The following is a 27,795-nucleotide window of genomic DNA, read 5'->3' as shown; positions in this document are numbered from 1 at the left end:
GGAACAATCTTAGTGATTTGGTAGAAGTGCCTTAGAGGTTGTATCACAATACAGAGGACCCTACCACGACAGAGACAAAGAAATAGCTAAAATACTAGGAATTGCTATGAGACACACTAGAGAATCAGGAAAAGAGATCATGGCCCCCTCACGGAGAGACTGACCTGTGGCACCGCCAAGTCCCGAGGAAAAAGGATCCATGTGCCTGCTACAGAAAAGGCAGACATTGGAAAAACCACTGCATTGAAAACCCCAGGAGAGACGGACAATCCTCCACTAGAGAGGACGGGCCTCGTCCTCGCCTAGAGAAACCCAAGCGAGAGACAATAATGCTTGAGGAAGCTGAAGGAAGGTGTCAGGGCTCTGTTTTACTGACCCCAGGATCCCAGTAAATGTCTTGGAGAACACAGGGGCCATCTTCTAAGGTTCAAAAAAGAGAACGGGCACATTGTCAAAGGAAAGATTTAAATTACTGTCAGCATATGATTGCTTCCAAAGATAACGCACACCAGAAGGTTTGCATGGAGACTGGGGGGCTTGCCAAGCCATCAAAGTGAAAAATGTCTCTCTGTCCTTTTTTCGCAGTTGGCCACATGGTTTTCATGGCACTGGCTCCCGGCTCGGCTGTTGAGCCAGTGAAACTCTTTTGAGCAGGAGTTGAGGTGGCCGGTGAACATCAGCGGCGGACAAAATCGTCCTGTTTCAATACGAAGCCACCTATATCACCTCTTGGACATTATCATTGTCCTGGGCTCTGAATCACCAGCCCAGATGTAGAATGCGCCTGACAGGTATCTATTGTTTGAATGAGGCTCTGGTTAACCCCTCTCGGTAACTTAGTGGCATGGGAGTCTGGACAAGGGACTACCTTTACTTTCCAGATGAGAAAACTCACTCAAAAAGACAAAGGTATTGACCCACAGGAACACAACTGGTTAACAACAAAGCCATATTCCCAACCAGTGTCTGGAGCCAGAGCTCGGAGCCCCACATGCCTGTGCCCAGCTGAGCAGTCACTCTCTCCTGAACCTTCCAAAGATCTGAGCAGATCCTTCCCCCTCCCCATCCAGAATATGTTTTTTCATAGGATGGCGTGGATCTGCAGCTCTGGGAGAGGGACATATCTCATGGGAACACACGGAGCAGATGAAGGGGGAGGAGGGGAGAGTGGAGCCCATCTTGGCCCACCAGGCCTGGAGGATGATGTTCCCACTCAGAGAAGCCATTCCACATAGAAGACCACATGGCCAGCCCCACGATGAGACACGACGTCCCTCAAAGACCCATAGCCCTAGAAGGGACAACACTGGAGACACAGTGTGGGAATTGCAGCGACCTGATCCCACCACAGCGAAGCATAACACTAAGGGGGTGCAGCAGAAGCGCAAGGAAATGGAGCAGCAAGGTGCCCAAGGAATGCCAAAGGAGGCCTTTGGGGGCAGGACTTGGTGCCCGCACACACTGGACTGGAAAACACTCCTAAGGCCAACAAACAGTCCGTAAACTGACTATGAGCTTTCCTGTCTTGATGAGTTGTGTTTTCTTTTATGGTCATTGGATTTTGGCTGTTTTCTTTCTTTTGGTGCATGGTTTTTCTCTGTCTTGTGTTTGTGCATGTTATTACCTCTACTGTATGTCTCAAAAGAGATGCTGGATGAACAATCTCAGGAGAGAAAAAGGTGGCCCAACACTTCTGGGGGTCCACGAGAGAAAGGGAGTTGGGGGGAAAGGGAGTGGTGTTAAGAAAGCCAGAGACAGGGGAACAACAAGTAGATACAAATCCGTGGTGAGGGCGATGTAGGAAGCCTGGTAGGGCGTGACCAAGGGTAAAGGAACCAAGAGGAATGACTGAAACCCAAATGAAGACTGAGCATGGCAGTGGGCACAAGAGGGAGATGAAGGGGAATAGCAGAGCGACCTAAGAAGCATTGGCGATTTAGAGAGGTCTAAATAAAGGCACGAACTTATGTAAATATATGTATCTGTGAGCATAGGGAAATAGCCCTATGTCCATATTTTTATAGGTTTCGTATTAAGGTAGCAGATGGCCTTTTGGCCTGCACTCAAGTACGATCTCAATGCAAGAATACTTGGTACTATTACATTGGCATTCCATAATGCTCACCTTCCCGACACGATCACTGAAGACTAAGTGGTTGCATAAGCAATTGTGATCAAGAAAGATGATGGTGCCAAGCTATCAAAAATTTTGGCAGCTGAGGTCGTAAAGGCTTGAAGGGTAAGCGAGCGGCCATCTAGCTCAGAAGCAACAAAGCCCACAGGGAGTAAGCCTACCAACCTGTGGGATCAGGAGGATTCAAAGGGACCTGGCACCATCAGTACAAAAAAATCTTATCATTGCGAATGAGCGGGGAGTGCTGGGTAGAGACCCAAAGCCCATTTGCAGTCCACGGGACATTCCCTTAAGAAAGGTCTCGGGGACAAGACGAGCCAAGACAGGGTGCGAGACAGCAACAATGAAACACAACTTTCCTCTAGCTCCGCAATGTTTCCTCTCCCCTCACTATCAAGATCCCAATTATAACTTACAAATCTGGCTAGACCAGACAATGTGCACTGGGAAAGATAGGAAGTGGAAAGACAGGGAATTCTTGGCAGATGAGCCCTTGAGGACCAGTGTTATGAATGGAGATACTGGGAGGGTGGAGGGACGGTAGGTTGGATGGGGGGGCGGGGGGGAACAAATTACAAGGATCTACATTTAACCTCAAAAGATAAAGGGGTGAAGGGGGGATATCAGACAGTGCAAGATATGACCAAATAATAATTAGTAAATTATCAAGGATTTGTGAGAGAGGGGTAGTGAGAAGGGGTGGGGAATGAGGAGCTGAGGCCAGGGGCTTGGGTGGAGAGAAGATATTTTGAGAATAATGAGCGCAATGAATGTCCAAATGTGCTTTATAAGATTGATGTATGCACGGATTGGGGTTATTGTTGTATGAACCCCTAATAAAAGGAGGGAAAAAAAGACTCTGGCAGAGGGCTGATGCTAGCATGATCTCAGGCTGGATTAGACCAGCAAAAGCAGGTACTGGAGTCACCTCACCCTCTGTCTATTCCTGTGTGAGCCACGAAGCTCAGGTCCACAGCCCTGGCAGCTGGACAGTGAGAGAGGCGGGGCTCTGATTTCATTCCACAAGGGGAATGGCCCTACTGTCCTGCAGGGCCCAACCTCCTGTGTAGTGCTGCTCTCTGGGGCAGCTCTTTCATGGAGCCCACACCATGGGAGCTCTACAATTCATGGGGGATTGGCAAAAGCCTCTGCTCATGCACACACACCACCCCCTAGGTGGAGGACCTCGGGGAACAAAGCCTGAGGCAGACACCAAGCCCACTAACTGATCCTGTAAGAGATAGAATCAGGATCCCGAAACTGGCAACTGGGAGTAAGAGGCAGCATCACTGGGTCCCAGCCCCTGCCACTGCCATCTCCAAGGAGTGACATTCCCAAACAGAGGGTTTTCCAAAGGCACTGTCAGGACTGTGGAATGAGCAGCTCATTTGTGGACATGGATACTATGTGATCCAGATGTACTACCTCCTCCGTTCCAGTCAGCGGAGACTGAAAACCCTGCCAAGCAGAGAGCCATGCATCTGAACAGTATCCACCAGTCACTCATGTCCAGTCCTGCTGCCTCTAAAGAGCTTTCCAGGGTTGGTCAGATCTCTCTGGGGACAGATATCCCTCTGTCCTTGGTTCTGCGTGAGAAAGAATTCACGCCAGAGCCTGGTTTGTGATCCAAGTGAGGTTTAGGAGAGAGCTAGGGAGGGGTGGTGGGCAACCCTGGTCGATCCCAGTGGCTGAATTGAATATACTTGGCCTACGTGGGTCGAGGCAGGTGCAGCGCCCACCTAGGTGTACCTGCCCTTCCTGGCCGGAAACCTGGACCTCTGAGCACGCACAGTGTGCCACTCCTTCCTGGGCCGCTAACTGGGCCCTCTGAGCATGTGTAATGGACACCCCAGTCCCTATGCTAGCTACCTAACATTTACACCCTGAAGAGATATGGACCCAAATCTCTGGGGTACTGGGCGACGACATCTCTAGCTACTTCCTGCTGAAAAAATGGGCGATGTGGGGCTTTGGGTCCACACCCTTCCTGCTCTGCTGGGAGGGGTTGTGCAATCAGGGCTAGGATGGATAAGGTTGAAGTGGTCCAGGAGATGGTGGTCCTGGAGCTGGCACACTTGGATTACGGGCCTTGGTAACTTGAGAATTTCTGGAAAAACCAACAAAAGGACAAAGGGGTGAACACTTTAACTGAGACAAGGCTAGAATTGTGAGGTGGAAGTGCCCTTGAAAGTAGGTGAGTATCACAGGAAGTAAGTAAAAACCTTAGTGTTATCAGGCATGTGTGTTTGTTCATTCTAAGGACAGGCACGGGGGTAAAAGCGTTCACAAATTCCCCTAGGAGGGTCCAAAGTTTGGGCACTACTGGGTGCAGTGGGATCACTGCTTCATTTATGATCCTAAGGTCTTGGACCTACTTATAAGAAACATCCTTCTTTTTAACCCTATAACGCCTCAATTTTAAATTTGGGGGCAAAAAATTTTTTGTTTGGATTCATTACTTTCATAGTTATCAATATAGATCCATATATATTCATTTCTTAAATGTTACGGAAGGTCTTGCTCGGCGTTATAGGGTTAAATTGTAATATTGGGATACTACAGGCGGAGTCAACAGGGATCAAAAGTAGAGTAACTGCCTGTGTCATTTTTAATTTTCTTGGGTTCCATATGAGCATAAGGCTTGTAAATTACCCGGGGACCAAATTCCCCTGGTGCCTCTACTACGGGTAGAATGTTTAGGGAGGTTTCAGGGCTGGGAAAATAGTAACCTAAAGTCCAGGATCCCTTAGGGCAGGGGTCCTCAAATTGTTTACACAGAGGGCCAGTTCACTGTCCCTCCCACCGTTGGAGGGCCAGACTATCGTTTTTAAAAAAAAAAATGAACAAATTCCTATGCACACTGCAAGAGTCGGCTGCTGAGCAGGACAGGCAGTGGCAGCAAAACACCCTGAGGGTGGGATAAATGGCAGCGGGCCACATGTGCCCCAAGGGCCACAGTTTGAGGACGCCTGCCTTAGGGGTTCCTGGGTGCACGGGGGATGAAGGTCTCCTATTGCTCCTCAAGAGGAGAAATGCTCTAAGTTCTGGCATCTCCGCCCACTTTCCCATCACTCTATAGAACTGTTCCAGGTGAATCACGGTTGGAAGGGAAAGTGTACCATTCTCTGGCCACCATTCTCCTTTCTCAAAAAGATATTGTGGCCAAATAGAGTTCCAAAGTGAATCTATCAGCTTTTGTTCGCCCAGCCTCTGTGTATCAACTCTATCCCAATTGGACAGGATTCATGCAAGGGGGCAATTCCTGAGCATCAAGCTGCTAAGTCCCATCTAGAAAGCACAAAACAAGGAGGCGATTGACAGCTTGCTGCCTCCCGGTCAATAACCCCGCTTGAGAGTGCACCCCTGGGTTGCCCTGAATCTGATGCCTCAGGCAGATGCCACAGCCCGAGGGAAGGGGTCAAAGACCAGTCGCTGAGGGCGACTTTAGGTCTAACCATTTTTCTGGACTACAGGCTAGGAGGACTACTGCTTGGGATGGCCCCACGGCCCTGCAAGACGCCTGCTGGCGGGGCAGACGCTCAAATCTCAGAAGGGAAGGGAACCTTAAGGGAAATTGGAATTTCTGGCTGGAACATCATGGCAGGGGAGCTGGGTATTAAGGAAGAGCTGTCCCCCAAAGTGCCTAAAGCAGCATCACTGAAAGCGTAAAGGGAACACTTAGTCCGGCTAGGCTTCCGAACGCCATTGGCCTAAGCCTGGGCAACGGAAAACCAGCCTGTAACAAGGAACCAACCTAAACTGGTAGAACACTAGCCCTATAACGCCTCCAGTTTTAAATTCAGGAAATAATTTTTTTTGTTTTTATTCTTTACTTTCATAGCTATCAATATAGATGGCATTCAAAATATATTTAAAAGATATAAAATGTTCAATGGTTTTTAAATGTAACCAAATGGTCACATTTATAATTTATAATTTGGGTACCAGATACGTTTTAATTCAATATGATGACAATTTCGTGCTCGGCGTTATAGGGCTAGAGCAGCTTGTTTGAAAAGCCAGGAGAAAGGTAAGGGAATGGAGGGGAAAAGGGAAACATTTGGCTCCCGGGACAAGGCAGGGCTAACTCCCAGGCCTCCTCACCCAGCTCCCTAGGCAGCACCCTTCCACATGTTTGGACTGGTGGGTGCCTTCTTGGCCAGGGTCAAAGACCCTGTTTCCCTTCGGCCACAATGGCGGCTATGTGGGATCTCTGGGAAAAGCTTAAACAGCCTTGACAAGAGTGAAGCCATTTGGGGCTGACAGAAGCCACCATGAAAAGAAAATAAAGTAGCTATGAACTGTCAATAAACCAGCTGATATTGGGGAGGTAGGCTGTGCAGACTTAGTCCAAGGGAATGTCACCAAAGAAATGGATGATCGGAAGGCTTGCAAGAATGACCAGAGCCTTTGTGTTCAACTAGGAATGGCTAACCCAAATACCCTACTTCTCCCTCTTCGTGCTTGCACACCTGCACCTTGCAAAGGTATAAAAACCTTCGGAAAATTAGACTCGGGGCTGCTCAGACTCCTGTCAAGAGGGGTGACACACCCTGCTGAGGAAATAAAACTTTTTCTGTTGAACTTGCCGACGGTGTGAGTTGTTTTTTTCTGGGAATGGACAGCCGCTACAACATTTCCAGGAGCACTGAGCTCGGACTGCCACTGTCTGTGCCTGTATAGAAAGGAGACCACCGGTACAGGAGTGCTCTCCCCAGAACTAGAGAATTTCTGATTTCTCTAGGGCAGGGGTCCTTCAACTCTTTAAAGAGGGACCAGTTCACTGTCCCTCCGACCCATTGGAGTGCCGGACTATAGTTTCAAAAACAACTATGAACAAATTCCAAGGCACACTGCACACATCTTATTTTGAAGTTAAAAACAAACCAACAAACGGGGCACAAACACATGGCTGACAGGATCAATGTCCTCGGCTGTGCCCATGTGGCCCACAGGCTGTCGTTTGAGGACCCCTGCTCTAGGCACTCACAAAGAGCATGCGGTTTCAACCCTAAAACCTGGAGACTCTGCAATTTGTTTAAAGTTGATTGGGTAGAAGGAGTCCCCGATGGGCCCACGCAAGACTCGTTTTCCCTCACCCTACTCCTCAGAGGTCATAATTCTGCTATGGGCAACCAGGACATCCCGATCTGATCTCTGACATGGATGTGTGGATTGACATGGCCACTAATAAGCCAGCATCTATAAAAGACTTGCTCCCTCCCCCAACAGAAAGGGTTCTTGTTTCCATGAGTTCAGGAAACATGGCATGACCAGAAAAACAACTGGTCCAAGTTACTAAAACCACCAAGGTGGAGGCCGTCCCTCAGCTCCCCATCCCCATCCCTGTCGTCTTTATACCACTTTGCAGGAGGACCGGGGGAGCAGGAGAGCTGGCTTAGGACCCATTGGGACCGCTGCCTGCCTATCAGTTCCCGGGGGCCAGAGAGAGATATACAACCCTCTTTAAATTCACCCCACAACACGTGCACTAGGGCTGGCATGTCTGCTCAACCCCCGAGAAGGATCACTCGGCAGCTGCAGTCTCTGCTTAAGGCAAGCAGCCCCAACACCTGGGGAAGACCCCCGAGTCTCTCTTTGGGTACATGTCCCCTTTTCTTCCAGGGATTACATCATTGGAGTCAACAAAATCCCCTTTTCTGACAAACCACAAGGTCTGATTTCTTTGCTAGACAAGCTTTTACACATGCATCAGCCCACCTCAGACAACTGCCAGCCACTTCTCCAGGTGCTGGTCACAACAGAGGAACAGGAGCCCTTCCAGACAGAGGCCCAGAAAGCAGTCAATAGACCTGATGGTCAGCCAGCTGGCACTCCCCGCTTGAGAGAAACTCTTTTTGCCACTGCACGAACAATGGGGGACCCAAACTCCTAGTAAGGCCCCGAGGGCCTCGCCAGGTAACACCAGGTTCTCTAGCAGGGCCTCCGCGGGACAGCTAGGAAACCTATGCATTTACCTAAGGTCAGTGAGAATTTTCAGGGTCCTACCTTTCTAGAGTGGCTAATGGAAGCCTGCGGCCTGTATACCCCTTTTGATCCAGAGGCCCTCGAGAACAAGAGGGCAAAAGTATTGCCTGTATTACTCAGCCCGCCTCAGACATGATAAAGAAATGGGAAGCATATCAAGGGAACAATCTTAGTGATTTGGTAGAAGTGCCTTAGAGGTTGTATCACAATACAGAGGACCCTACCACGACAGAGACAAAGAAATAGCTAAAATACTAGGAATTGCTATGAGACACACTAGAGAATCAGGAAAAGAGATCATGGCCCCCTCACGGAGAGACTGACCTGTGGCACCGCCAAGTCCCGAGGAAAAAGGATCCATGTGCCTGCTACAGAAAAGGCAGACATTGGAAAAACCACTGCATTGAAAACCCCAGGAGAGACGGACAATCCTCCACTAGAGAGGACGGGCCTCGTCCTCGCCTAGAGAAACCCAAGCGAGAGACAATAATGCTTGAGGAAGCTGAAGGAAGGTGTCAGGGCTCTGTTTTACTGACCCCAGGATTCCAGTAAATGTCTTGGAGAACACAGGGGCCATCTTCTCGGGTTCAAAAAAGAGAACGGGCACATTGTCAAAGGAAAGATTTAAATTACTGTCAGCATATGATTGCTTCCAAAGATAACGCACACCAGAAGGTTTGCATGGAGACTGGGGGGCTTGCCAAGCCATCAAGGTGAAAAATGTCTCTCTGTCCTTTTTTCGCAGTTGGCCACATGGTTTTCATGGCACTGGCTCCCGGCTCGGCTGTTGAGCCAGTGAAACTCTTTTGAGCAGGAGTTGAGGTGGCCGGTGAACATCAGCGGCAGGACAAAATCGTCCTGTTTCAATACGAAGCCACCTATATCACCTCTTGGACATTATCATTGTCCTGGGCTCTGAATCACCAGCCCAGATGTAGAATGCGCCTGACAGGTACCTATTGTTTGAATGAGGCTCTGGTTAACCCCTCTCGGTAACTTAGTGGCATGGGAGTCTGGACAAGGGACTACCTTTACTTTCCAGATAAGAAAACTCACTCAAAAAGACAAAGGTATTGACCCACAGGAACACAACTGGTTAACAACAAAGCCATATTCCCAACCAGTGTCTGGAGCCAGAGCTCGGAGCCCCACATGCCTGTGCCCAGCTGAGCAGTCACTCTCTCCTGAACCTTCCAAAGATCTGAGCAGATCCTTCCCCCTCCCCATCCAGAATATGTTTTTTCATAGGATGGCATGGATCTGCAGCTCTGGGAGAGGGACATATCTCATGGGAACACACGGAGCAGATGAAGGGGGAGGAGGGGAGAGTGGAGCCCATCTTGGCCCACCAGGCCTGGAGGATGATGTTCCCAATCAGAGAAGCCATTCCACATAGAAGACCACATGGCCAGCCCCACGATGAGACACGACGTCCCTCAAAGACCCATAGCCCTAGAAGGGACAACACTGGAGACACAGTGTGGGAATTGCAGCGACCTGATCCCACCACAGCGAAGCATAACACTAAGGGGGTGCAGCAGAAGAGCAAGGAAATGGAGCAGCAAGGTGCCCAAGGAATGCCAAAGGAGGCCTTTGGGGGCAGGACTTGGTGCCCGCACACACTGGACTGGAAAACACTCCTAAGGCCAACAAACAGTCCGTAAACTGACTATGAGCTTTCCTGTCTTGATGAGTTGTGTTTTCTTTTATGGTCATTGGATTTTGGCTGTTTTCTTTCTTTTGGTGCATGCTTTTGCTCTGTCTTGTGTTTGTGCATGTTATTACCTCTACTGTATGTCTCAAAAGAGATGCTGGATGAACAATCTCAGGAGAGAAAAAGGTGGCCCAACACTTCTGGGGGTCCACGAGAGAAAGGGAGTTGGGGGGAAAGGGAGTGGTGTTAAGAAAGCCAGAGACAGGGGAACAACAAGTAGATACAAATCCGTGGTGAGGGCGATGTAGGAAGCCTGGTAGGGCGTGACCAAGGGTAAAGGAACCAAGAGGAATGACTGAAACCCAAATGAAGACTGAGCATGGCAGTGGGCACAAGAGGGAGATGAAGGGGAATAGCAGAGCGACCTAAGAAGCATTGGCGATTTAGAGAGGTCTAAATAAAGGCACGAACTTATGTAAATATATGTATCTGTGAGCATAGGGAAATAGCCCTATGTCCATATTTTTATAGGTTTCGTATTAAGGTAGCAGATGGCCTTTTGGCCTGCACTCAAGTACGATCTCAATGCAAGAATACTTGGTACTATTACATTGGCATTCCATAATGCTCACCTTCCCGACACGATCACTGAAGACTAAGTGGTTGCATAAGCAATTGTGATCAAGAAAGATGATGGTGCCAAGCTATCAAAAATTTTGGCAGCTGAGGTCTTAAAGGCTTGAAGGGTAAGCGAGCGGCCATCTAGCTCAGAAGCAACAAAGCCCACAGGGAGTAAGCCTACCAGCCTGTGGGATCAGGAGGATTCAAAGGGACCTGGCACCATCAGTACAAAAAAATCTTATCATTGCGAATGAGCGGGGAGTGCTGGGTAGAGACCCAAAGCCCATTTGCAGTCCACTGGACATTCCCTTAAGAAAGGTCTCGGGGACAAGACGAGCCAAGACAGGGTGCGAGACAGCAACAATGAAACACAACTTTCCTCTAGCTCCGCAATGTTTCCTCTCCCCTCACTATCAAGATCCCAATTATAACTTACAAATCTGGCTAGACCAGACAATGTGCACTGGGAAAGATAGGAAGTGGAAAGACAGGGAATTCTTGGCAGATGAGCCCTTGAGGACCAGTGTTATGAATGGAGATACTGGGAGGGTGGAGGGACGGTAGGTTGGATGGGGGGGCGGGGGGGAACAAATTACAAGGATCTACATTTAACCTCAAAAGATAAAGGGGTGAAGGGGGGATATCAGACAGTGCAAGATATGACCAAATAATAATTAGTAAATTATCAAGGATTTGTGAGAGAGGGGTAGTGAGAAGGGGTGGGGAATGAGGAGCTGAGGCCAGGGGCTTGGGTGGAGAGAAGATATTTTGAGAATAATGAGCGCAATGAATGTCCAAATGTGCTTTATAAGATTGATGTATGCACGGATTGGGGTTATTGTTGTATGAACCCCTAATAAAAGGAGGGAAAAAAAGACTCTGGCAGAGGGCTGATGCTAGCATGATCTCAGGCTGGATTAGACCAGTAAAAGCAGGTACTGGAGTCACCTCACCCTCTGTCTATTCCTGTGTGAGCCACGAAGCTCAGGTCCACAGCCCTGGCAGCTGGACAGTGAGAGAGGCGGGGCTCTGATTTCATTCCACAAGGGGAATGGCCCTACTGTCCTGCAGGGCCCAACCTCCTGTGTAGTGCTGCTCTCTGGGGCAGCTCTTTCATGGAGCCCACACCATGGGAGCTCTACAATTCATGGGGGATTGGCAAAAGCCTCTGCTCATGCACACACACCACCCCCTAGGTGGAGGACCTCGGGGAACAAAGCCTGAGGCAGACACCAAGCCCACTAACTGATCCTGTAAGAGATAGAATCAGGATCCCGAAACTGGCAACTGGGAGTAAGAGGCAGCATCACTGGGTCCCAGCCCCTGCCACTGCCATCTCCAAGGAGTGACATTCCCAAACAGAGGGTTTTCCAAAGGCACTGTCAGGACTGTGGAATGAGCAGCTCATTTGTGGACATGGATACTATGTGATCCAGATGTACTACCTCCTCCGTTCCAGTCAGCGGAGACTGAAAACCCTGCCAAGCAGAGAGCCATGCATCTGAACAGTATCCACCAGTCACTCATGTCCAGTCCTGCTGCCTCTAAAGAGCTTTCCTGGGTTGGTCAGATCTCTCTGGGGACAGATATCCCTCTGTCCTTGGTTCTGCGTGAGAAAGAATTCACGCCAGAGCCTGGTTTGTGATCCAAGTGAGGTTTAGGAGAGAGCTAGGGAGGGGTGGTGGGCAACCCTGGTCGATCCCAGTGGCTGAATTGAATATACTTGGCCTACGTGGGTCGAGGCAGGTGCAGCGCCCACCTAGGTGTACCTGCCCTTCCTGGCCGGAAACCTGGACCTCTGAGCACACACAGTGTGCCACTCCTTCCTGGGCCGCTAACTGGGCCCTCTGAGCATGTGTAATGGACACCCCAGTCCCTATGCTAGCTACCTAACATTTACACCCTGAAGAGATATGGACCCAAATCTCTGGGGTACTGGGCGACGACATCTCTAGCTACTTCCTGCTGGCAAAATGGGCGATGTGGGGCTTTGGGTCCACACCCTTCCTGCTCTGCTGGGAGGGGTTGTGCAATCAGGGCTAGGATGGATAAGGTTGAAGTGGTCCAGGAGATGGTGGTCCTGGAGCTGGCACACTTGGATTACGGGCCTTGGTAACTTGAGAATTTCTGGAAAAACCAACAAAAGGACAAAGGGGTGAACACTTTAACTGAGACAAGGCTAGAATTGTGAGGTGGAAGTGCCCTTGAAAGTAGGTGAGTATCACAGGAAGTAAGTAAAAACCTTAGTGTTATCAGGCATGTGTGTTTGTTCATTCTAAGGACAGGCACGGGGGTAAAAGCGTTCACAAATTCCCCTAGGAGGGTCCAAAGTTTGGGCACTACTGGGTGCAGTGGGATCACTGCTTCATTTATGATCCTAAGGTCTTGGACCTACTTATAAGAAACATCCTTCTTTTTAACCCTATAACGCCTCAATTTTAAATTTGGGGGCAAAAAATTTTTTGTTTGGATTCATTACTTTCATAGTTATCAATATAGATCCATATATATTCATTTCTTAAATGTTACGGAAGGTCTTGCTCGGCGTTATAGGGTTAAATTGTAATATTGGGATACTACAGGCGGAGTCAACAGGGATCAAAAGTAGAGTAACTGCCTGTGTCATTTTTAATTTTCTTGGGTTCCATATGAGCATAATGCTTGTAAATTACCCGGGGACCAAATTCCCCTGGTGCCTCTACTACGGGTAGAATGTTTAGGGAGGTTTCAGGGCTGGGAAAATAGTAACCTAAAGTCCAGGATCCCTTAGGGCAGGGGTCCTCAAATTGTTTACAAAGAGGGCCAGTTCACTGTCCCTCCCACCGTTGGAGGGCCAGACTATCGTTTTTAAAAAAAAAAAAATGAACAAATTCCTATGCACACTGCAAGAGTCGGCTGCTGAGCAGGACAGGCAGTGGCAGCAAAACACCCTGAGGGTGGGATAAATGGCAGCGGGCCACATGTGCCCCAAGGGCCACAGTTTGAGGACGCCTGCCTTAGGGGTTCCTGGGTGCACGGGGGATGAAGGTCTCCTATTGCTCCTCAAGAGGAGAAATGCTCTAAGTTCTGGCATCTCCGCCCACTTTCCCATCACTCTATAGAACTGTTCCAGGTGAATCACGGTTGGAAGGGAAAGTGTACCATTCTCTGGCCACCATTCTCCTTTCTCAAAAAGATATTGTGGCCAAATAGAGTTCCAAAGTGAATCTATCAGCTTTTGTTCGCCCAGCCTCTGTGTATCAACTCTATCCCAATTGGACAGGATTCATGCAAGGGGGCAATTCCTGAGCATCAAGCTGCTAAGTCCCATCTAGAAAGCACAAAACAAGGAGGCGATTGACAGCTTGCTGCCTCCCGGTCAATAACCCCGCTTGAGAGTGCACCCCTGGGTTGCCCTGAATCTGATGCCTCAGGCAGATGCCACAGCCCGAGGGAAGGGGTCAAAGACCAGTCGCTGAGGGCGACTTTAGGTCTAACCATTTTTCTGGACTACAGGCTAGGAGGACTACTGCTTGGGATGGCCCCACGGCCCTGCAAGACGCCTGCTGGCGGGGCAGACGCTCAAATCTCAGAAGGGAAGGGAACCTTAAGGGAAATTGGAATTTCTGGCTGGAACATCATGGCAGGGGAGCTGGGTATTAAGGAAGAGCTGTCCCCCAAAGTGCCTAAAGCAGCATCACTGAAAGCGTAAAGGGAACACTTAGTCCGGCTAGGCTTCCGAACGCCATTGGCCTAAGCCTGGGCAACGGAAAACCAGCCTGTAACAAGGAACCAACCTAAACTGGTAGAACACTAGCCCTATAACGCCTCCAGTTTTAAATTCAGGAAATAATTTTTTTTGTTTTTATTCTTTACTTTCATAGCTATCAATATAGATGGCATTCAAAATATATTTAAAAGATATAAAATGTTCAATGGTTTTTAAATGTAACCAAATGGTCACATTTATAATTTATAATTTGGGTACCAGATACGTTTTAATTCAATATGATGACAATTTCGTGCTCGGCGTTATAGGGCTAGAGCAGCTTGTTTGAAAAGCCAGGAGAAAGGTAAGGGAATGGAGGGGAAAAGGGAAACATTTGGCTCCCGGGACAAGGCAGGGCTAACTCCCAGGCCTCCTCACCCAGCTCCCTAGGCAGCACCCTTCCACATGTTTGGACTGGTGGGTGCCTTCTTGGCCAGGGTCAAAGACCCTGTTTCCCTTCGGCCACAATGGCGGCTATGTGGGATCTCTGGGAAAAGCTTAAACAGCCTTGACAAGAGTGAAGCCATTTGGGGCTGACAGAAGCCACCATGAAAAGAAAATAAAGTAGCTATGAACTGTCAATAAACCAGCTGATATTGGGGAGGTAGGCTGTGCAGACTTAGTCCAAGGGAATGTCACCAAAGAAATGGATGATCGGAAGGCTTGCAAGAATGACCAGAGCCTTTGTGTTCAACTAGGAATGGCTAACCCAAATACCCTACTTCTCCCTCTTCGTGCTTGCACACCTGCACCTTGCAAAGGTATAAAAACCTTCGGAAAATTAGACTCGGGGCTGCTCAGAATCCTGTCAAGAGGGGTGACACACCCTGCTGAGGAAATAAAACTTTTTCTGTTGAACTTGCCGACGGTGTGAGTTGTTTTTTTCTGGGAATGGACAGCCGCTACAACATTTCCAGGAGCACTGAGCTCCGACTGCCACTGTCTGTGCCTGTATAGAAAGGAGACCACCGGTACAGGAGTGCTCTCCCCAGAACTAGAGAATTTCTGATTTCTCTAGGGCAGGGGTCCTTCAACTCTTTAAAGAGGGACCAGTTCACTGTCCCTCCGACCCATTGGAGTGCCGGACTATAGTTTCAAAAACAACTATGAACAAATTCCAAGGCACACTGCACACATCTTATTTTGAAGTTAAAAACAAACCAACAAACGGGGCACAAACACATGGCTGACAGGATCAATGTCCTCGGCTGTGCCCATGTGGCCCACAGGCTGTCGTTTGAGGACCCCTGCTCTAGGCACTCACAAAGAGCACGCAGTTTCAACCCTAAAACCTGGAGACTCTGCAATTTGTTTAAAGTTGATTGGGTAGAAGGAGTCCCCGATGGGCCCACGCAAGACTCGTTTTCCCTCACCCTACTCCTCAGAGGTCATAATTCTGCTATGGGCAACCAGGACATCCCGATCTGATCTCTGACATGGATGTGTGGATTGACATGGCCACTAATAAGCCAGCATCTATAAAAGACTTGCTCCCTCCCCCAACAGAAAGGGTTCTTGTTTCCATGAGTTCAGGAAACATGGCATGACCAGAAAAACAACTGGTCCAAGTTACTAAAACCACCAAGGTGGAGGCCGTCCCTCCCCTCCCCATCCCCCTCCCTGTCGTCTTTATACCACTTTGCAGGAGGACCGGGGGAGCAGGAGAGCTGGCTTAGGACCCATTGGGACCGCTGCCTGCCTATCAGTTCCCGGGGGCCAGAGAGAGATATACAACCCTCTTTAAATTCACCCCACAACACGTGCACTAGGGCTGGCATGTCTGCTCAACCCCCGAGAAGGATCACTCGGCAGCTGCAGTCTCTGCTTAAGGCAAGCAGCCCCAACACCTGGGGAAGACCCCCGAGTCTCTCTTTGGGTACATGTCCCCTTTTCTTCCAGGGATTACATCATTGGAGTCAACAAAATCCCCTTTTCTGACAAACCACAAGGTCTGATTTCTTTGCTAGACAAGCTTTTACACATGCATCAGCCCACCTCAGACAACTGCCAGCCACTTCTCCAGGTGCTGGTCACAACAGAGGAACAGGAGCCCTTCCAGACAGAGGCCCAGAAAGCAGTCAATAGACCTGATGGTCAGCCAGCTGGCACTCCCCGCTTGAGAGAAACTCTTTTTGCCACTGCACGAACAATGGGGGACCCAAACTCCTAGTAAGGCCCCGAGGGCCTCGCCAGGTAGCACCAGGTTTTCTAGCAGGGCCTCCGCGGGACAGCTAGGAAACCTATGCATTTACCTAAGGTCAGTGAGAATTTTCAGGGTCCTACCTTTCTAGAGTGGCTGATGGAAGCCTGCGGTCTGTATACCCCCTTTGATCCAGAGGCCCTCGAGAACAAGAGGGCAAAAGTATTGCCTGTATTACTCAGCCCGCCTCAGACATGATAAAGAAATGGGAAGCATATCAAGGGAACAATCTTAGTGATTTGGTAGAAGTGCCTTAGAGGTTGTATCACAATACAGAGGACCCTACCACGACAGAGACAAAGAAATAGCTAAAATACTAGGAATTGCTATGAGACACACTAGAGAATCAGGAAAAGAGATCATGGCCCCCTCACGGAGAGACTGACCTGTGGCACCGCCAAGTCCCGAGGAAAAAGGATCCATGTGCCTGCTACAGAAAAGGCAGACATTGGAAAAACCACTGCATTGAAAACCCCAGGAGAGACGGACAATCCTCCACTAGAGAGGACGGGCCTCGTCCTCGCCTAGAGAAACCCAAGCGAGAGACAATAATGCTTGAGGAAGCTGAAGGAAGGTGTCAGGGCTCTGTTTTACTGACCCCAGGATCCCAGTAAATGTCTTGGAGAACACAGGGGCCATCTTCTCGGGTTCAAAAAAGAGAACGGGCACATTGTCAAAGGAAAGATTTAAATTACTGTCAGCATATGATTGCTTCCAAAGATAACGCACACCAGAAGGTTTGCATGGAGACTGGGGGGCTTGCCAAGCCATCAAGGTGAAAAATGTCTCTCTGTCCTTTTTTCGCAGTTGGCCACATGGTTTTCATGGCACTGGCTCCCGGCTCGGCTGTTGAGCCAGTGAAACTCTTTTGAGCAGGAGTTGAGGTGGCCGGTGAACATCAGCGGCGGACAAAATCGTCCTGTTTCAATACGAAGCCACCTATATCACCTCTTGGACATTATCATTGTCCTGGGCTCTGAATCACCAGCCCAGATGTAGAATGCGCCTGACAGGTACCTATTGTTTGAATGAGGCTCTGGTTAACCCCTCTCGGTAACTTAGTGGCATGGGAGTCTGGACAAGGGACTACCTTTACTTTCCAGATGAGAAAACTCACTCAAAAAGACAAAGGTATTGACCCACAGGAACACAACTGGTTAACAACAAAGCCATATTCCCAACCAGTGTCTGGAGCCAGAGCTCGGAGCCCCACATGCCTGTGCCCAGCTGAGCAGTCACTCTCCCCTGAACCTTCCAAAGATCTGAGCAGATCCTTCCCCCTCCCCATCCAGAATATGTTTTTTCATAGGATGGCGTGGATCTGCAGCTCTGGGAGAGGGACATATCTCATGGGAACACACGGAGCAGATGAAGGGGGAGGAGGGGAGAGTGGAGCCCATCTTGGCCCACCAGGCCTGGAGGATGATGTTCCCACTCAGAGAAGCCATTCCACATAGAAGACCACATGGCCAGCCCCACGATGAGACACGACGTCCCTCAAAGACCCATAGCCCTAGAAGGGACAACACTGGAGACACAGTGTGGGAATTGCAGCGACCTGATCCCACCACAGCGAAGCATAACACTAAGGGGGTGCAGCAGAAGCGCAAGGAAATGGAGCAGCAAGGTGCCCAAGGAATGCCAAAGGAGGCCTTTGGGGGCAGGACTTGGTGCCCGCACACACTGGACTGGAAAACACTCCTAAGGCCAACAAACAGTCCGTAAACTGACTATGAGCTTTCCTGTCTTGATGAGTTGTGTTTTCTTTTATGGTCATTGGATTTTGGCTGTTTTCTTTCTTTTGGTGCATGCTTTTGCTCTGTCTTGTGTTTGTGCATGTTATTACCTCTACTGTATGTCTCAAAAGAGATGCTGGATGAACAATCTCAGGAGAGAAAAAGGTGGCCCAACACTTCTGGGGGTCCACGAGAGAAAGGGAATTGGGGGGAAAGGGAGTGGTGTTAAGAAAGCCAGAGACAGGGGAACAACAAGTAGATACAAATCCGTGGTGAGGGCGATGTAGGAAGCCTGGTAGGGCGTGACCAAGGGTAAAGGAACCAAGAGGAATGACTGAAACCCAAATGAAGACTGAGCATGGCAGTGGGCACAAGAGGGAGATGAAGGGGAATAGCAGAGCGACCTAAGAAGCATTGGCGATTTAGAGAGGTCTAAATAAAGGCACGGACTTATGTAAATATATGTATCTGTGAGCATAGGGAAATAGCCCTATGTCCATATTTTTATAGGTTTCGTATTAAGGTAGCAGATGGCCTTTTGGCCTGCACTCAAGTACGATCTCAATGCAAGAATACTTGGTACTATTACATTGGCATTCCATAATGCTCACCTTCCCGACACGATCACTGAAGACTAAGTGGTTGCATAAGCAATTGTGATCAAGAAAGATGATGGTGCCAAGCTATCAAAAATTTTGGCAGCTGAGGTCTTAAAGGCTTGAAGGGTAAGCGAGCGGCCATCTAGCTCAGAAGCAACAAAGCCCACAGAGAGTAAGCCTACCAGCCTGTGGGATCAGGAGGATTCAAAGGGACCTGGCACCATCAGTACAAAAAAATCTTATCATTGCGAATGAGCGGGGAGTGCTGGGTAGAGACCCAAAGCCCATTTGCAGTCCACTGGACATTCCCTTAAGAAAGGTCTCGGGGACAAGACGAGCCAAGACAGGGTGCGAGACAGCAACAATGAAACACAACTTTCCTCTAGCTCCGCAATGTTTCCTCTCCCCTCACTATCAAGATCCCAATTATAACTTACAAATCTGGCTAGACCAGACAATGTGCACTGGGAAAGATAGGAAGTGGAAAGACAGGGAATTCTTGGCAGATGAGCCCTTGAGGACCAGTGTTATGAATGGAGATACTGGGAGGGTGGAGGGACGGTAGGTTGCATGGGGGGCGGGGGGGAACAAATTACAAGGATCTACATTTAACCTCAAAAGATAAAGGGGTGAAGGGGGGATATCAGACAGTGCAAGATATGACCAAATAATAATTAGTAAATTATCAAGGATTTGTGAGAGAGGGGTAGTGAGAAGGGGTGGGGAATGAGGAGCTGAGGCCAGGGGCTTGGGTGGAGAGAAGATATTTTGAGAATAATGAGCGCAATGAATGTCCAAATGTGCTTTATAAGATTGATGTATGCACGGATTGGGGTTATTGTTGTATGAACCCCTAATAAAAGGAGGGAAAAAAAGACTCTGGCAGAGGGCTGATGCTAGGATGATCTCAGGCTGGATTAGACCAGCAAAAGCAGGTACTGGAGTCACCTCACCCTCTGTCTATTCCTGTGTGAGCCACGAAGCTCAGGTCCACAGCCCTGGCAGCTGGACAGTGAGAGAGGCGGGGCTCTGATTTCATTCCACAAGGGGAATGGCCCTACTGTCCTGCAGGGCCCAACCTCCTGTGTAGTGCTGCTCTCTGGGGCAGCTCTTTCATGGAGCCCACACCATGGGAGCTCTACAATTCATGGGGGATTGGCAAAAGCCTCTGTTCATGCACACACACCACCCCCTAGGTGGAGGACCTCGGGGAACAAAGCCTGAGGCAGACACCAAGCCCACTAACTGATCCTGTAAGAGATAGAATCAGGATCCCGAAACTGGCAACTGGGAGTAAGAGGCAGCATCACTGGGTCCCAGCCCCTGCCACTGCCATCTCCAAGGAGTGACATTCCCAAACAGAGGGTTTTCCAAAGGCACTGTCAGGACTGTGGAATGAGCAGCTCATTTGTGGACATGGATACTATGTGATCCAGATGTACTACCTCCTCCGTTCCAGTCAGCAGAGACTGAAAACTCTGCCAAGCAGAGAGCCATCCATCTGAACAGTATCCACCAGTCACTCATGTCCAGTCCTGCTGCCTCTAAAGAGCTTTCCTGGGTTGGTCAGATCTCTCTGGGGACAGATATCCCTCTGTCCTTGGTTCTGCGTGAGAAAGAATTCACGCCAGAGCCTGGTTTGTGATCCAAGTGAGGTTTAGGAGAGAGCTAGGGAGGGGTGGTGGGCAACCCTGGTCGATCCCAGTGGCTGAATTGAATATACTTGGCCTACGTGGGTCGAGACAGGTGCAGCGCCCACCTAGGTGTACCTGCCCTTCCTGGCCGGAAACCTGGACCTCTGAGCACGCACAGTGTGCCACTCCTTCCTGGGCCGCTAACTGGGCCCTCTGAGCATGTGTAATGGACACCCCAGTCCCTATGCTAGCTACCTAACATTTACACCCTGAAGAGATATGGACCCAAATCTCTGGGGTACTGGGCGACGACATCTCTAGCTACTTCCTGCTGGCAAAATGGGCGATGTGGGGCTTTGGGTCCACACCCTTCCTGCTCTGCTGGGAGGGGTTGTGCAATCAGGGCTAGGATGGATAAGGTTGAAGTGGTCCAGGAGATGGTGGTCCTGGAGCTGGCACACTTGGATTACGGGCCTTGGTAACTTGAGAATTTCTGGAAAAACCAACAAAAGGACAAAGGGGTGAACACTTTAACTGAGACAAGGCTAGAATTGTGAGGTGGAAGTGCCCTTGAACGTAGGTGAGTATCACAGGAAGTAAGTAAAAACCTTAGTGTTATCAGGCATGTGTGTTTGTTCATTCTAAGGACAGGCACGGGGGTAAAAGCGTTCACAAATTCCCCTAGGAGGGTCCAAAGTTTGGGCACTACTGGGTGCAGTGGGATCACTGCTTCATTTATGATCCTTAGGTCTTGGACCTACTTATAAGAAACATCCTTCTTTTTAACCCTATAACGCCTCAATTTTAAATTTGGGGGCAAAAAAATTTTTGTTTGGATTCATTACTTTCATAGTTATCAATATAGATCCATATATATTCATTTCTTAAATGTTACGGAAGGTCTTGCTCGGCGTTATAGGGTTAAATTGTAATATTGGGATACTACAGGTGGAGTCAACAGGGATCAAAAGTAGAGTAACTGCCTGTGTCATTTTTAATTTTCTTGGGTTCCATATGAGCATAAGGCTTGTAAATTACCCGGGGACCAAATTCCCCTGGTGCCTCTACTACGGGTAGAATGTTTAGGGAGGTTTCAGGGCTGGGAAAATAGTAACCTAAAGTCCAGGATCCCTTAGGGCAGGGGTCCTCAAATTGTTTACACAGAGGGCCAGTTCACTGTCCCTCCCACCGTTGGAGGGCCAGACTATCGTTTTTAAAAAAAAAAAATGAACAAATTCCTATGCACACTGCAAGAGTCGGCTGCTGAGCAGGACAGGCAGTGGCAGCAAAACACCCTGAGGGTGGGATAAATGGCAGCGGGCCACATGTGCCCCACGGGCCACAGTTTGAGGACGCCTGCCTTAGGGGTTCCTGGGTGCACGGGGGATGAAGGTCTCCTATTGCTCCTCAAGAGGAGAAATGCTCTAAGTTCTGGCATCTCCGCCCACTTTCCCATCACTCTATAGAACTGTTCCAGGTGAATCACGGTTGGAAGGGAAAGTGTACCATTCTCTGGCCACCATTCTCCTTTCTCAAAAAGATATTGTGGCCAAATAGAGTTCCAAAGTGAATCTATCAGCTTTTGTGCGCCCAGCCTCTGTGTATCAACTCTATCCCAATTGGACAGGATTCATGCAAGGGGGCAATTCCTGAGCATCAATCTGCTAAGTCCCATCTAGAAAGCACAAAACAAGGAGGCGATTGACAGCTTGCTGCCTCCCGGTCAATAACCCCGCTTGAGAGTGCACCCCTGGGTTGCCCTGAATCTGATGCCTCAGGCAGATGCCACAGCCCGAGGGAAGGGGTCAAAGACCAGTCGCTGAGGGCGACTTTAGGTCTAACCATTTTTCTGGACTACAGGCTAGGAGGACTACTGCTTGGGATGGCCCCACGGCCCTGCAAGACGCCTGCTGGCGGGGCAGACGCTCAAATCTCAGAAGGGAAGGGAACCTTAAGGGAAATTGGAATTTCTGGCTGGAACATCATGGCAGTGGAGCTGGGTATTAAGGAAGAGCTGTCCCCCAAAGTGCCTAAAGCAGCATCACTGAAAGCGTAAAGGGAACACTTAGTCCGGCTAGGCTTCCGAACGCCATTGGCCTAAGCCTGGGCAACGGAAAACCAGCCTGTAACAAGGAACCAACCTAAACTGGTAGATCACTAGCCCTATAACGCCTCCAGTTTTAAATTCAGGAAATAATTTTTTTTGTTTTTATTCTTTACTTTCATAGCTATCAATATAGATGGCATTCAAAATATATTTAAAAGATATAAAATGTTCAATGGTTTTTAAATGTAACCAAATGGTCACATTTATAATTTATAATTTGGGTACCAGATACGTTTTAATTCAATATGATGACAATTTCGTGCTCGGCGTTATAGGGCTAGAGCAGCTTGTTTGAAAAGCCAGGAGAAAGGTAAGGGAATGGAGGGGAAAAGGGAAACAGTTGGCTCCCGGGACAAGGCAGGGCTAACTCCCAGGCCTCCTCACCCAGCTCCCTAGGCAGCACCCTTCCACATGTTTGGACTGGTGGGTGCCTTCTTGGCCAGGGTCAAAGACCCTGTTTCCCTTCGGCCACAATGGCGGCTATGTGGGATCTCTGGGAAAAGCTTAAACAGCCTTGACAAGAGTGAAGCCATTTGGGGCTGACAGAAGCCACCATGAAAAGAAAATAAAGTAGCTATGAACTGTCAATAAACCAGCTGATATTGGGGAGGTAGGCTGTGCAGACTTAGTCCAAGGGAATGTCACCAAAGAAATGGATGATCGGAAGGCTTGCAAGAATGACCAGAGCCTTTGTGTTCAACTAGGAATGGCTAACCCAAATACCCTACTTCTCCCTCCTCGTGCTTGCACACCTGCACCTTGCAAAGGTATAAAAACCTTCGGAAAATTAGACTCGGGGCTGCTCAGACTCCTGTCAAGAGGGGTGACACACCCTGCTGAGGAAATAAAACTTTTTCTGTTGAACTTGCCGACGGTGTGAGTTGTTTTTTTCTGGGAATGGACAGCCGCTACAACATTTCCAGGAGCACTGAGCTCCGACTGCCACTGTCTGTGCCTGTATAGAAAGGAGACCACCGGTACAGGAGTGCTCTCCCCAGAACTAGAGAATTTCTGATTTCTCTAGGGCAGGGGTCCTTCAACTCTTTAAAGAGGGACCAGTTCACTGTCCCTCCGACCCATTGGAGTGCCGGACTATAGTTTCAAAAACAACTATGAACAAATTCCAAGGCACACTGCACACATCTTATTTTGAAGTTAAAAACAAACCAACAAACGGGGCACAAACACATGGCTGACAGGATCAATGTCCTCGGCTGTGCCCATGTGGCCCACAGGCTGTCGTTTGAGGACCCCTGCTCTAGGCACTCACAAAGAGCACGCGGTTTCAACCCTAAAGCCTGGAGACTGCAATTTGTTTAAAGTTGATTGGGTAGAAGGAGTCCCCGATGGGCCCACGCAAGACTCGTTTTCCCTCACCCTACTCCTCAGAGGTCATAATTCTGCTATGGGCAACCAGGAGATCCCGATCTGATCTCTGACATGGATGTGTGGATTGACATGGCCACTAATAAGCCAGCATCTATAAAAGACTTGCTCCCTCCCCCAACAGAAAGGGTTCTTGTTTCCATGAGTTCAGGAAACATGGCATGACCAGAAAAACAACTGGTCCAAGTTACTAAAACCACCAAGGTGGAGGCCGTCCCTCCCCTCCCCATCCCCCTCCCTGTCGTCTTTATACCACTTTGCAGGAGGACCGGGGGAGCAGGAGAGCTGGCTTAGGACCCATTGGGACCGCTGCCTGCCTATCAGTTCCCGGGGGCCAGAGAGAGATATACAACCCTCTTTAAATTCACCCCACAACACGTGCACTAGGGCTGGCATGTCTGCTCAACCCCCGAGAAGGATCACTCGGCAGCTGCAGTCTCTGCTTAAGGCAAGCAGCCCCAACACCTGGGGAAGACCCCCGAGTCTCTCTTTGGGTACGTGTCCCCTTATCTTCCAGGGATTACATCATTGGAATCAACAAAATCCCCTTTTCTGACAAACCACAAGGTCTGATTTCTTTGCTAGACAAGCTTTTACACATGCATCAGCCCACCTCAGACAACTGCCAGCCACTTCTCCAGGTGCTGGTCACAACAGAGGAACAGGAGCCCTTCCAGACAGAGGCCCAGAAAGCAGTCAATAGACCTGATGGTCAGCCAGCTGGCACTCCCCGCTTGAGAGAAACTCTTTTTGCCACTGCACGAACAATGGGGGACCCAAACTCCTAGTAAGGCCCCGAGGGCCTCACCAGGTAGCACCAGGTTCTCTAGCAGGGCCTCCGCGGGACAGCTAGGAAACCTATGCATTTACCTAAGGTCAGTGAGAATTTTCAGGGTCCTACCTTTCTAGAGTGGCTGATGGAAGCCTGCGGGCTGTATACCCCTTTTGATCCAGAGGCCCTCGAGAACAAGAGGGCAAAAGTATTGCCTGTATTACTCAGCCCGCCTCAGACATGATAAAGAAATGGGAAGCATATCAAGGGAACAATCTTAGTGATTTGGTAGAAGTGCCTTAGAGGTTGTATCACAATACAGAGGACCCTACCACGACAGAGACAAAGAAATAGCTAAAATACTAGGAATTGCTATGAGACACACTTGAGAATCAGGAAAAGAGATCATGGCCCCCTCACGGAGAGACTGACCTGTGGCACCGCCAAGTCCCGAGGTAAAAGGATCCATGTGCCTGCTACAGAAAAGGCAGACATTGGAAAAACCACTGCATTGAAAACCCCAGGAGAGACGGACAATCCTCCACTAGAGAGGACGGGCCTCGTCCTCGCCTAGAGAAACCCAAGCGAGAGACAATAATGCTTGAGGAAGCTGAAGGAAGGTGTCAGGGCTCTGTTTTACTGACCCCAGGATCCCAGTAAATGTCTTGGAGAACACAGGGGCCATCTTCTCGGGTTCAAAAAAGAGAACGGGCACATTGTCAAAGGAAAGATTTAAATTACTGTCAGAATATGATTGCTTCCAAAGATAACGCACACCAGAAGGTTTGCATGGTGACTGGGGGGCTTGCCAAGCCATCAAGGTGAAAAATGTCTCTCTGTCCTTTTTTCGCAGTTGGCCACATGGTTTTCATGGCACTGGCTCCCGGTTCGGCTGTTGAGCCAGTGAAACTCTTTTGAGCAGGAGTTGAGGTGGCCGGTGAACATCAGCGGCAGGACAAAATCGTCCTGTTTCAATACGAAGCCACCTATATCACCTCTTGGACATTATCATTGTCCTGGGCTCTGAATCACCAGCCCAGATGTAGAATGCGCCTGACAGGTACCTATTGTTTGAATGAGGCTCTGGTTAACCCCTCTCGGTAACTTAGTGGCATGGGAGTCTGGACAAGGGACTACCTTTACTTTCCAGATGAGAAAACTCACTCAAAAAGACAAAGGTATTGACCCACAGGAACACAACTGGTTAACAACAAAGCCATATTCCCAACCAGTGTCTGGAGCCAGAGCTCGGAGCCCCACATGCCTGTGCCCAGCTGAGCAGTCACTCTCCCTGAACCTTCCAAAGATCTGAGCAGATCCTTCCCCCTCCCCATCCAGAATATGTTTTTTCATAGGATGGCGTGGATCTGCAGCTCTGGGAGAGGGGCATATCTCATGGGAACACACGGAGCAGATGAAGGGGGAGGAGGGGAGAGTGGAGCCCATCTTGGCCCACCAGGCCTGGAGGATGATGTTCCCACTCAGAGAAGCCATTCCACATAGAAGACCACATGGCCAGCCCCACGATGAGACACGACGTCCCTCAAAGACCCATAGCCCTAGAAGGGACAACACTGGAGACACAGTGTGGGAATTGCAGCGACCTGATCCCACCACAGCGAAGCATAACACTAAGGGGGTGCAGCAGAAGCGCAAGGAAATGGAGCAGCAAGGTGCCCAAGGAATGCCAAAGGAGGCCTTTGGGGGCAGGACTTGGTGCCCGCACACACTGGACTGGAAAACACTCCTAAGGCCAACAAACAGTCCGTAAACTGACTATGAGCTTTCCTGTCTTGATGAGTTGTGTTTTCTTTTATGGTCATTGGATTTTGGCTGTTTTCTTTCTTTTGGTGCATGCTTTTGCTCTGTCTTGTGTTTGTGCATGTTATTACCTCTACTGTATGTCTCAAAAGAGATGCTGGATGAACAATCTCAGGAGAGAAAAAGGTGGCCCAACACTTCTGGGGGTCCACGAGAGAAAGGGAATTGGGGGGAAAGGGAGTGGTGTTAAGAAAGCCAGAGACAGGGGAACAACAAGTAGATACAAATCCGTGGTGAGGGCGATGTAGGAAGCCTGGTAGGGCGTGACCAAGGGTAAAGGAACCAAGAGGAATGACTGAAACCCAAATGAAGACTGAGCATGGCAGTGGGCACAAGAGGGAGATGAAGGGGAATAGCAGAGCGACCTAAGAAGCATTGGCGATTTAGAGAGGTCTAAATAAAGGCACGGACTTATGTAAATATATGTATCTGTGAGCATAGGGAAATAGCCCTATGTCCATATTTTTATAGGTTTCGTATTAAGGTAGCAGATGGCCTTTTGGCCTGCACTCAAGTACGATCTCAATGCAAGAATACTTGGTACTATTACATTGGCATTCCATAATGCTCACCTTCCCGACACAATCACTGAAGACTAAGTGGTTGCATAAGCAATTGTGATCAAGAAAGATGATGGTGCCAAGCTATCAAAAATTTTGGCAGCTGAGGTCTTAAAGGCTTGAAGGGTAAGCGAGCGGCCATCTAGCTCAGAAGCAACAAAGCCCACAGGGAGTAAGCCTACCAGCCTGTGGGATCAGGAGAATTCAAAGGGACCTGGCACCATCAGTACAAAAAAATCTTATCATTGCGAATGAGCGGGGAGTGCTGGGTAGAGACCCAAAGCCCATTTGCAGTCCACTGGACATTCCCTTAAGAAAGGTCTCGGGGACAAGACGAGCCAAGACAGGGTGCGAGACAGCAACAATGAAACACAACTTTCCTCTAGCTCCGCAATGTTTCCTCTCCCCTCACTATCAAGATCCCAATTATAACTTACAAATCTGGCTAGACCAGACAATGTGCACTGGGAAAGATAGGAAGTGGAAAGACAGGGAATTCTTGGCAGATGAGCCCTTGAGGACCAGTGTTATGAATGGAGATACTGGGAGGGTGGAGGGACGGTAGGTTGGATGGGGGGGCGGGGGGGAACAAATTACAAGGATCTACATTTAACCTCAAAAGATAAAGGGGTGAAGGGGGGATATCAGACAGTGCAAGATATGACCAAATAATAATTAGTAAATTATCAAGGATTTGTGAGAGAGGGGTAGTGAGAAGGGGTGGGGAATGAGGAGCTGAGGCCAGGGGCTTGGGTGGAGAGAAGATATTTTGAGAATAATGAGCGCAATGAATGTCCAAATGTGCTTTATAAGATTGATGTATGCACGGATTGGG

This window comes from Tenrec ecaudatus, chromosome 9 (assembly GCF_050624435.1).
Source record: "Tenrec ecaudatus isolate mTenEca1 chromosome 9, mTenEca1.hap1, whole genome shotgun sequence".
NCBI classification, from domain to species: Eukaryota; Metazoa; Chordata; class Mammalia; order Afrosoricida; family Tenrecidae; genus Tenrec; species Tenrec ecaudatus.
This window is presented reverse-complemented; position numbering follows the sequence as displayed.